At 49.6% G+C, this 11,338-nt stretch overlaps 1 long non-coding RNA gene across 1 annotated transcript in view; it reads left to right on the top strand.

Annotated features, from left to right (window-relative positions):
• LOC129397481 (uncharacterized) overlaps positions 1-11,338 on the top strand; it is a 57,812-nt gene that overhangs the window by 31,263 nt on the left and 15,211 nt on the right. Inside the window, exons 4-6 of the long non-coding RNA XR_010111704.1 lie at positions 5,174-5,274; positions 6,683-6,730; positions 7,461-7,689. This is a non-coding gene — a long non-coding RNA (uncharacterized LOC129397481). The remainder of the gene's footprint in view (positions 1-5,173; positions 5,275-6,682; positions 6,731-7,460; positions 7,690-11,338) is intronic.

Genomic DNA, 11,338 nt, shown 5'->3' on the forward strand with positions numbered 1-11,338 from the left:
TTTACCAAAAGGAATTAGATATTCTCATGTAGGGGATGGTATAATAAATTATAATAGAGTTCCCCCAGAATCAGAGCATCTCTGAGATGAAAGCGTCCTTGAAGGTCATCAGATCTAATCCTCTGACGAATACAAGAATACTCTCTGCAGCATCCCTGATACGTGATCCTCCAGCTTTTGGCTGAATAGTGTCAGGGAGCTCATTACCTAATCCAGCAGACCATCCCAACTTTGGGCTGTTCTCACTGTTAGAAAAGAAAGCTCTTGGCCGGGCGCAGTGGCTCAAGCCTGTAATCCCAGCACTTTGGGAGGCCGAGGTGGGCTGATCACGAGGTCAAAAGATGGAGACCATCCTGGCCAACATGGTGAAACCCTGTCTCTACTAAAAATACAAAAATTAGCCAGGCATGGTGGTGTGCTGTCTGTAGTCCCAGCTACTCAGGAGGCTGAGGCAGGAGAATTGCTTGAACCTGGGAGGCAGAGGTTGCAGTGAGCCAAGATCATGCCACTGCACTCCAGCCTGGTGACAGAGCGAGCCTCTGTCAAAAAGCAAGCAAGCAAGCAAGAAAGCAAGCAAGCAAGCAAGAAAGAAAGAGAAACAAAGCTCTTTTCTTTCTCCAGCTGGACTGAAATTTAGCTCCCTTTAACTTAAATGGACCAGCTTTGTCTTCCAGAATTAGGTGGGCGGCAGGGCAGGGGAAGCCTTATCCCTTTTGTATAGGGCAGTCCATAAAGTGCTGAAAAATAATTTTTTTTTTTTTTTCAGACGGAGTCTCTCTCTGTCACCCAAGCTGGAGTACAGTGGTGTGATCTTGGCTTACTGCAACCTCTGCCTCCCGGGTCCAAGTGTTTCTCCTGCCTCAGCCTCCCAAGTAGCTGGGACTACAGGTGCTCACCACCACACCCAGCTAATTTTTGTATTTTTAGTAGAGACGGAGTTTCACCATGTTGGCCAGGCTGGTCTGGAACTCCTGACCTCAAGTGATCCACCTGCCTCAGCCTCCCAGAGTGTTGGGATTATAGGCGTGAGCAACTGTGACTGGCCTGAAAAATAGCTTTCATGTCTCCCTTAAATCTTTTTTTCTCTTCTGGCTTAAACTTCCTTAGTTCTTTCATGGCCATGGTCTTCATTTGTTTTTTTAATTTCCAGATTCTCAGATTCTCCATCTCCCTGTTTCCACCTCTCTCTGAAGCACCAGAGCTCATCAGTGTTCATTTTAAAGCGATGTAGGGGCCAGGCGCAGTGGCTCACACCTGTAATCCTAGCACTTTGGGAGGCCAAGGCAGGTGGATTGCCTGAGTTCAGGAGTTCAAGAACAGCCTGGGCAACACAGTGAAACCCCGTCTCTAATAAAATACAAAAAATTAGCCGGGCGTGGCGGTGTGCGCCTGTAGTCCCAGCTACTCGGGAGGCTGAGGCAGGAGAATTGCTTGAACCCGGGAGGCGGAGGTTGCACTAGGCTGAGATCGTGCCACTGCACTCCACCCTGGGCGACAGAGCGAGACTCTGTCTCCAAAAAATAAAAAAAAGAGAGTGATATAGGAATGAAACACGGCACATCAGGTGTGGTCCTGCAATGCTGAGTACAGGATCATCACCTCCCTTATCTCCCTTGTTCATATTCTACATTTCCAATGATGCAGCCTAAACTTGCCTTAGGTTTTTTGACTCTTGACTCACAATGAGTTTGCAATCAATGTGTAGCACTTTTAGCTTCATTTTCCAAATTCTGAATTTGTACAGCTGTGCTGGGTTTTTTTTTTTGTTTGTTTTTTAAGCCCAAGGGCGGGACTTCACATTTACTGCTGATAAATTTCATCTTGTTAAATTCAGTTCCTTGTTGTAACCTATCAAGGCTGACATGGAACCTTATTCTGTTATCCTATTTTATGATTTCCTACTTGATTTTGTATCATCTGAAATTTTGATAAATATGCCACCTGTGTTCCCATTCAGGTAGTCACTAATTGTTTTTAAAGCTGGATAGGAAAATTTCCCGAGGTTGGGTTTATGGAGGAAGATGAGGCCAAGCAAGAGTGACTCTGAAGGAAAGATTTCTGTTTGGATGGATCTGAGTGACGACGAGCGCTGTGCACCTCTGGGGGTGTGAGTGGCTGGGTAACCAGGTAAAGTCTCCCATGGCATCACGCCTGCGTCAGAGCCTGTGACCCATGACGAGGCCGGAAGGCAAATACTGATAGCGCCCAGTTCATAGAGCTGATTGTTTCCTATATCCTCTGCTGACAAGTGTTGAGGGTGTGAAATAGAGGATATCATAAAATAGAAGCAAGGCCCATTGTGAGGCGACAAACAGGACTTTCAGATCAGAAAAAGCCAGGTGCTTGCTGTCAGCATCAAGACCTCCAGAAGTCAAAAAGAAGACATTCTTGGAGCAAAAGTAGAATGGACAAAAAAAGTGCTTTAGCACACTGCTTGGAGTTTGAAAACATTTTTCTCCACTTAAACAACCCTTCTGTCATTCCTTAGAGGTCATACCTGAAAGCCAAAGAATCAGGCTGAGGCCACATCATTGGGGTTGACAGCAGGGGTTCTCAGTTTATCCCCAGGGGTACTGGAAATGAATTGAATGTTGCAATCTTGCTACCACGGGGCCTGTAAAGCACTCAGCCCACTCCCCACCCCGAGCACCCAGGGAGAATATTTTTAGCTGTCTTTGTAATACCCACACAAATTGTTCTCCTCCTTGTCCACTTCAACCCAGTCTCTTATTTTCTAGTTCCCACCCCTTCTTCACGCCACCTTCCCATTCCACCCCCCAGGCCAGGAGTCTGGAATGCTATGGTGTCCCAGGCCCCTGAGTCAGGTGCAGCTGTGGGGACCAAGGTAGGTTTTGGCACCTGGGGAGAGGGGCAATTCTTGATGGCTGAGACTAATGGGATTTCCAAGACAGTCATGAAGCAGAGATAGAACCAGTGCCCAAGTCTAGGTAGGACAAGCCAGGAAGGATGTACTGGAGAGAGCCTGGGGCCAAGAGGGAGCCCGTATCTGGGGCAGAACAGAGCCATGGACACTGAACGGATGAGCAGGCAGTGCCTTGTGCGCAGCTCTTCTGGCCACAGGCAGGGCATGCGTCTAGGGCATAAGGGCCAGGCCAGGGGAGAATGTCCTCAGCAGTATGACTCCCTGGCTCCACACTCTGGCCTTGATGCAACTTCAGATTCTCCTACTCCAGTAATGCACTGGAACCTGCTTTGTCGATTTGCTGAACTCGATGCACACACCTACTCTCAACTCAGTAGGTTCTTCCCTCCCCTCAAAGGGCCTGTGATCATGGTAAGAGACATTCCTGCCACCTACCTTAGCCCATTGGCGCCCCACTAGGGGGACCACCTCACCCGGCCTCCCTGCTTGGCTGGGGCAGGGGCTGCTGGACACTTAACTCGGCATCAGGCACCATGCCCATTGAGACCTGAGCTCAGACAATCAGAAGGAGGCCAGCCTCCAGAGGACGGAAACCACTTATCTGCACAGAGCCAACATTTCCATTAATTTAGTACACTGAGACCTTTTTTCAGTGAAGTATTTAAAAAGAAGATGAGGCCGGGTGCGGTGGTTCATGCCTGTAATCCCAGCCCTTTGGGAGGCTGAGGCAGTTGGATCACCTGAGGTCAGGAGTTCAAGATCAGCCTGGCCAACGTGGTGAAACCCCGTCTCTACTAAAAATATAAAAATTAGCTGGGCGTGGCTGTGCATGCTTATAATCCCAGCTACTCTAGAGGCTGAGGCAGGAGAATTGCTTGAACCTGGGAGGCGGAGGTTGCAGTGAGGGGAGATTGCGCCACTACACTCCAGCCTAGGTGGCAGAGCGACACTTGGTCTCAAAAATAAGAGAAAGTGAATAGAATCTGTTTTTTGGCCGTGTACGTTAAGGAGGCACACAAGCAAACTCCTAAGGTCTGTCTGATTGAATATTTCACTTTACAGTGTATCTTCAGGTCACACCAATCCAGTCTCTGGCAGACCACTGGTGTTACAAGGCCATAGGCCTTATTTTAAATTATTATTATTTTCTATTATTAAGCAAATTATTATTTAATAATAGAAGCAAATAAGTGGTCTGATTCTTTCAGGCCTAGGCTTGTGAGCCTGTGTTAATTTGCATGGTTGAGTTATTCATGCTGTATTACAATCTAGTCTATCAATTTCTTTTTTTTTTTTCGAGACAGAGTTTTGCTCTTGTCGCCCAGGCTGGAGTGCAATGGCACGATCTCGGCTCACTGCAACTCTGCCTCCCAGGTTCAAGTGATTCTTCTGCCTCAGCCTCCCGAGTAGCTGGGACTATAGGCACGTGCCACCACTCCCGGCTAATTTTGTATTTTCAGTAGAGACGGGGTTTCACCATGTTGGCCAGGCTGGTCTCAAACTCCTGACCTCAGGTGATCCACCCGCCTCAGCCTCTCAAAGTGCTGAGATTACAGGCTTGAGCCACCATGGCTGACCTAGTCTATCAATTTCCTACACATTTTCCCCTCCAGATTGTCATTAATACAGAGTGAATTAAAACTCTAAACCCGGGGGTGGGGAAAGGGGGTTAGAATGGGATTTGAGAACTGAAGGATGATCTCTCTACATCTTGCCCCAGTGTCCTGGACCCCAAGAATAGAAGAAAGCAGACATTGCCGCTCACCACTCACTGTTCTCAACTCTAGAAGGAGAGGAAAATGGGAAGATAGCACAGATAAACACACCAACTCCACCCAAATGACTCAAGTGAAGGCGCGTCTCCGAGTCTTGTGTTTTTCTGAAACTCAAGGCCTGAACAAGGAGGAGAGCTGTCCAGCTGCCTGTGCTCGAACGGGAACTTCATAAATCTCCAGAAAGCCCCTGACCCCTTCTCTTTTCACTCTGGCTCTATTTCCTTCTTTGCTGAGGTCCCCATTTGTCAGAGCAGAAGGGAATTACATCAGTCAGTTTTGAATCAGACAAAACAGAAGTAAGTGGACAGCCTTCTTTGGAAAGGAAGAAATAGTGGTGGGAATTTTTTTTTTAACCACCCTCGACTTGTTAGGCAGCACAAAGTATGCTAGAGAAGGGTAGCCAGGATGGTAAAGTACATGAAGCGGCAGCAATATGAACACTGGATGGAAAGGGGGCTGGGTAGGAAAGCAAGGGCTGGGACTCAGCCTCATGGTTCTCCCTCTCCCCCTGCAGGTGAGAAGAGACACGGTGAGAGTCAGAAACAGCAGCTTAAGGATGCGCAGGTGTGAATATGTGTGGCTGCTGGGATGCACATGCACACACTGATGCAAGTAGTAAGTACTGTGTGAGCAAAATTGGCTTCAACAGAAAGGAGTCCAGGGTGAGAAAGAAAAGGTGGATGAAGTAGAACCAGAAAATACGCTGGGGCCAGGAGCAGCGGCTCATGCCTGTAGTCCCAGCACTTTGGCAGGCTGAGGCAGGGGGACAGCTTGAGCCCAGGAGTTTAAGACCAACCTGGGCAACAAAATGAGATCCCTATCTCTACAAAAAATTAAAAAATTAGCTGGACATGGTAGCATGTGCCTGTGTTCCCTGCTATTTGGGAGGCTGAGGCAGGAGGATTGCTTGAATCCAGGAGATTGAGGCTGCAGTGAGCTGTGTGATCATGCCACTACACTCCAGCCTGGGCAACACAGAGAGACCCTGTCTCAAAAAAAAAAAGTAAAGAAAAAAGAAAAAGGAAAGAAAGAGAGAGAGAGAAAGGAATAAAGAAAAAGAAAGAGAGAAAGAAAGAAAAAATAAAGAGAGGGAGAGAAAGAAAGAAGAAGGAGGGCAGGAAGGAAAAAGAAGGAAAGAAAGAAGGAAAGAAAAGAAAGAAGAAAGGAAGAAAAGAAAAAGAGAAAGAAAGGAAAAGAAAAAAGACAGAGAAAGAAAAAGATATTCTGGGCAGTAATAATGATAATGATAACAATAACCATTAAGGAAAATAATTGATAAAAGAACATATGCTGCATCCATTCATTCTATATATACAGCATGTTCTAGATGCTGAGGAAATGGCAGGAAATAAAGTGTCTGCCTTCGTGGAGCTTATGTTCAGGTGTAATATATGTCAGGCATGTTACACACATTATTGCATTTATGGACCATACGAGGTGATTTCTATTATCCCCATCCTTAAAATGGTGAAACTGAGGCACAAAGAAGGTTCAATAACTTGGTTGAGTCTCACAGACACAACCGAGTAGTGGAGCCAAGATTTGACCCAAGTCTGCCGGACCCCAGAGCCCTTGCCTCTGACCCCTCTAGCGGGACACATCACCCCTCGCTGGCAGGAGCACACGGATGGTGCCTGTTCGGGCGTTCAAAGGGACAGACACTCTACCAAGACCACAGAGTTGTCCTAGAGCAGGGGGCATGTTGCAGAGGACCAAGACGTCCCACTTTCTCTGTGATTGGAGCATGTGGGCCAACTCCTGTAGCAGAGGGGTTCTGCATCTCTCTCTTTCTTTCTCTCATTCTTCTCTCTGTATTTTTTCATGTCCTGAGCTAAAGCCCCGCTTGTCCTGCCTTAGTTATTAGAACTCATTAGAAAGACCATTCTCCCTCCTGGAACCTCCGTGTATCCATCTGTTAAAAAGCGGGATTGGATTAGTTGGTGTCTGAAATCTCTTCTGGCTCTAGAATTCTATTATTATGGGGAAAATTCAATTTTGGTATTTCCTCCCCTCCCCTGACCAGGTGCCTCTTCTGGAGAGAATCCTCAGCTCAGCGGATGTTCCGAAAGAGGTGAATGCCCAGGGGAGCCTTTCCCACACTGGTTCTAAGGATTCCCTTGCAAGGATCCTCTGATTTTCTATGGGACCTTTCCTTTTGGGAAACAGAGTCCTTGAGAGCCTGCAGCTCCAGAGAGAAGCAAGCCTGGGCTTGGCTTCTGGATGCAGAGGAGGGGCTGAAGTTGGGGGAGAGGCTCCTGGCGGTCAGGATGGAGCTAGTCCAGGCGCTTGCCTGTCCTCTTGGACGTACAGAGCTGGGACAGTCCCAGAATAGTTCTAGAAAAAATGAGCCTGGGAGAAGTGGAAGGCAGTTGGGGCCAATCGGAGGCCCCAAAGTCAGCGCCCAGGAAAGCAGGTACAGTTCAGGCTGCATGGAGGGTGGGCGGGGTCACTCTGGGAGGATCCAGCGAAAACATCTGAGAGAGAAGGGACGTGTTACCAAATGGTAACGTGCTACTCATCAAGGTGAGACGGGTCCCAGCTTTTCACCTTAACCCTGGCTCGCTTTGCATTGCCTCGTGGCCCTTCTGGCCAGTCAACCGTGCTAATGTGAGCTTTGTCAACTGGGAAGGTGACGCGGCCGCCGTGTGATCCAGGCCGGCCCCGTGGCTAAATGCAGCCAGGGTCCCTGATAAGCTTAGGCAACTTATTAAGTTACACAGGAAAAGTCGAGATGGAATATTAATTCTGCACACCTCTTCTCTCTGCCCGGGGAACCTGCCTTCCTGGGTTTCGGTTTTCAGAGGCTGAAATAGATATGGAGATTTCGTGCTTAATTAAAGGAGAAGAGTGCTCAATTCAAGCCTTTTCAAAACCATTTTGGTTCTGAGCTCAGTGGAGCCAGTGGAGACCCAGTCACCATCTGGCATGAAACGTGTTAACTCGGAGTCTCCGGTCAACTCTAGACATCAGATCCAGAAACAAAGAGAATTAATTTCGGAGGCCCCCTCAGATGCCCCTCCTCTCCAGCCTGTAAGTTGAGAGCTGCTGTATTGACTTGCTGGGTATTAAAAAGGTAGGTCTGAGAGGTCACCTGCGATGCAGAAGACCGGGTGCCAGAGCTCACCCAACAGGCCAGGATTATCTTATCAGCCAGGCTGATAAAACTCATGAAAGTCTGGCCATAAGGAACAAATATTTATAAGCCCAACACTTTTCGGTCCACAGCAGATTAGGCACAGAGTGTGAGCAAGAGCAGAGGGGGGCTGCTTCCTGATCTGAAACTCCCGGGGTTCGTCCTGTCTCATTAAGGAGAATGCATGTTTGAAAGTTGAACTGTTTAGGGGACACTCTCTCCTCTATCACATGACCGCATGCCAGCCTGGTGAGGAGGAAACTATCTTTACCTCCATTTTACAGTTGAGGACACTGAGGTTCAGGGAGGTCAAGTGACTTGCCCATTCGCTCAGCTAGGAAGTGGGAGTTGAACACAAGTCTTCTGACTCCAGGCCTGTGTGCTTTCCACAGGCCGGTGGTGGCCTGGACTGGATCTCACTTGACTGTCCTGTAAGTCAGCAGCTCCCCAGAAGGCCCCTTCATTGCCCTAGTCGCAGGGTCACAGGTCCAGCTCCCTTGGCAGAGGAGGCAGGACAGTATCTCATGAAGAGATAAAAAGAGTGACCCTCTCAGCCTGGCGTGGTGGCTCACGCCTATAATCCCAGCACTTTGGGAGTCCAAGGCGGGCGGATCACCTGAGGTCAGGAGTTCGAGACCAGCCTGGCCAACATTGGTGAAACCCTGTCTCTACTAAAAATACAAAAATCAGCCAGGTGTGGTGGTGAGCGCCTGCAGTCCCAGCTACCCTGGAGGCTGAGGCACGAGAATGGCTTGAGCCCGGGAGGCGGAGGTTGCAGTGAGTCAAGATCATGCCATTGCACTCCAGCCTGGGAGACAGAGCGAGACACCGTCTAAAAAAAACAAAAGAGTGACCTCTCCAGGGATGGTTGAGGGAAGCTGTAAGATAGCCCTGCCCCCAATGACAGGCAAACCTGGAGTCTATTCCTGGAGTTTGCAGTTGATTCCTTTGGGCCTCCAATTCTTTCCTCTGTATTTATTCTCCCTGGGAGAGGAGATTAAATGCAAATGTATTTGGATGAATGGCCTGTGGTGCCTAGGAGGCCTACTGATTGGCTTCCCTCTTGTGCTAATTGTGGAGAGGGGTTGGGTGGAAGCTGGAGGAAACCCCCTCCCTCGGGGGCCTGGGTTTTCTCCTCTGCCAAAGGAGAGGTTGAACTAGATGATCTCAGGGGTCCTTCCTGCTCTGACCTCTCAGGCACAATCTCCTGGGACTGGGAGCCCCATAGGCCCTTCTCTTTGAATCCTCAGCAACGGGAATGGAAGTGTTGTGGAGGAAGCAGCTTCTACACTAAGAGGAGAGGCAGTGAGTAGCTGGGTCAGGAAGCAGCCCAGGTGGGGGCCTGGAGGTGAGTGCAAACATGAATATGCCAACCTTGTTGGAAGGCTGGGCTGCAAGAAGATAAGAGATGAGGCTTGAGAGATAAGCAGAAGCCAGATCCCAAAATGCCTTCTAAGGCTGTGTCAAGGAGCTTGGGCTTTATCCTGAACACAATAGGGAGCCAGAAAGGAGTAAAGGCTAGGAAGTGGCATGATAATGTTTGTGTTTTAGAATGTTTCCTCTGGTGCAAGTGTGGAGACTAGATGGGGAGGGGGGTGGGAGAAGGAGAAGGTGTTGGGAGAAGAAGGTGGTGGGAGAAGGATAAGGTGTTGGGAGAAGAAGGTGGTGGGAGAAGGAGAAGGTGGGAGAAGAAGGTGGTGGGAGAAGGAGAAGGTGTTGGGAGAAGGAGAAGGTGGTGAGAGAAGAAGGTGTTGGGAGAAGGAGAAGGTGGGAGAAGAAGGTGGTGGGAGAAGGATAAGGTGTTGAGAGAAGAAGGTGGTGGGAGAAGAAGGTGTTTTGGGAGAAGGTGGTGGGAGAAGAAAGTGGTGGGAGAAGGTGGTGGGAGAAGGTGGTGGGAGAAGGTGGTGGGAGAAGAAGGTGATGGGAGAAGAAGGTGTTGGGAGAAGGTGGTGGGAGAAGAAGGTGTTGGGAGAAGGTGGTGGGAGAAGAAGGTGGTGGGAGAAGAAGGTGGTGGGAGAAGAAGGTGTTGGGAGAAGGTGGTGGGAGAAGAAGGTGTTGGGAGAAGGTGGTGGGAGAAGAAGGTGGTGGGAGAAGAAGGTGGTGGGAGAAGAAGGTGATGGGAGAAGGTGGTGGGAGAAGGTGGTGGGAGAAGAAGGTGGTGGGAGAAGGTGGTGGGAGAAGAAGGTGTTGGGAGAAGGTGGTGGGAGAAGAAGGTGGTGGGAGAAGAAGGTGATGGGAGAAGAAGGTGTTGGGAGAAGGTGTTGGGAGAAGAAGGTGGTGGAAGAAGAAGGTGGTGGGAGAAGGAGGTGGTGGGAGAAGAAGGAGAACCCTATGAGGAGGCCAGGCGCAGTGGCTCACACCTGTAATCCCAGCACTCTGGGAGGCCGAGGCAGGTGGATCACCTGAGGTCAGGAGTTCAAGACCAGCCTGGCCAACATGGTGAAACCCTGTCTCTACTAAAAATAAAATAAAAAATTAGCCAGGCATGATGGCAAGAGCCTGTAATCCCAGCTACTCAGGAGACTGAAGTGGGAGAATCGCTTAAACCCAGGAGGCGGAGGTTGCAGTGAGCTGAGATCACACCATTGCACTCCAGCCTGGGCGACAGAGCGAGACTCTGTCTCAAAAAAAAATAATAAAAACAAAAACCAAAAAACCCTATGAGGTAGAAACTCTTATTTTACAGATGAGAAAACTAGGCTCAGAGAGGCCAGGCATCTTGCCCTGGGTCACACAGCTGGCGAGTGGTAGCACCAGGACAGATGTGGCTCATTCCAAAGCCCCTGGCTGTGACCACGGGCTGCCCTGCCTCCTGAGATGGCCATCAGCACACACAGTCAGCCTACACTCTCCAGTGGCAGGAGGAGGTTCTGTTGGCCAGCTTCCTGCAGCAGAGGGGCGTGAGAGCAGTCACAGAACACGTGCCATGTGCTGCGGATCTCCTCAAAACAAGCTGCAGGTTGCATCTGGAGAAGCGTGAAGGCTTTGGGAGTGTTTGGGCTCCCAGGGCTGGCTCATCCTTGCCTGACACGGGAGGAGTAGAGCTGGGTCTGGGGCGGGCTCTGGAGCTCATGACCTGCCCCATCCTGCTCTCATGTGGAGGAAGCCTTGGACTTTCATGAGCCATTTCCTAATCCAAGAGAAGCCCAGAAGTCACACTTTCCAGAGGCTGGAAAATCTACTAGTAGCTCCTTCACACTTTGCCTTTTCCTAAAGGGGAAGCAGGGCCCTGTGTGTGGGCCAGGAAGGGCTGGAGGGCATCCCAAAGTGGTTAGAGTCAGGGCAGTGCTCCCTGAAGGCTGGGCTGGAGGAGAAGGGAAGAGTCTCATCTCTGATCCCCCAAAGTCACTGGAGATGCTCAAATGAAGTGGTAAAATTCACCCGCTTCTAGCCAGTAGTAAGAAGCAGGAAGGTTACTTTGCTGAGAGCCAAAGTGTACGCTTCTGATCTGGCACAGCCATAGGCAGCTGGGTAACCTTGGAAAAGTTCCTCCCCCACTTCCTGCACTTCAGTTTCCCCATGGGAAGAGGTGAGCCTTAATCCCCC

This window comes from Pan paniscus, chromosome 2, assembly GCF_029289425.2.
Source record: "Pan paniscus chromosome 2, NHGRI_mPanPan1-v2.0_pri, whole genome shotgun sequence".
Classification (NCBI taxonomy): Eukaryota; Metazoa; Chordata; class Mammalia; order Primates; family Hominidae; genus Pan; species Pan paniscus.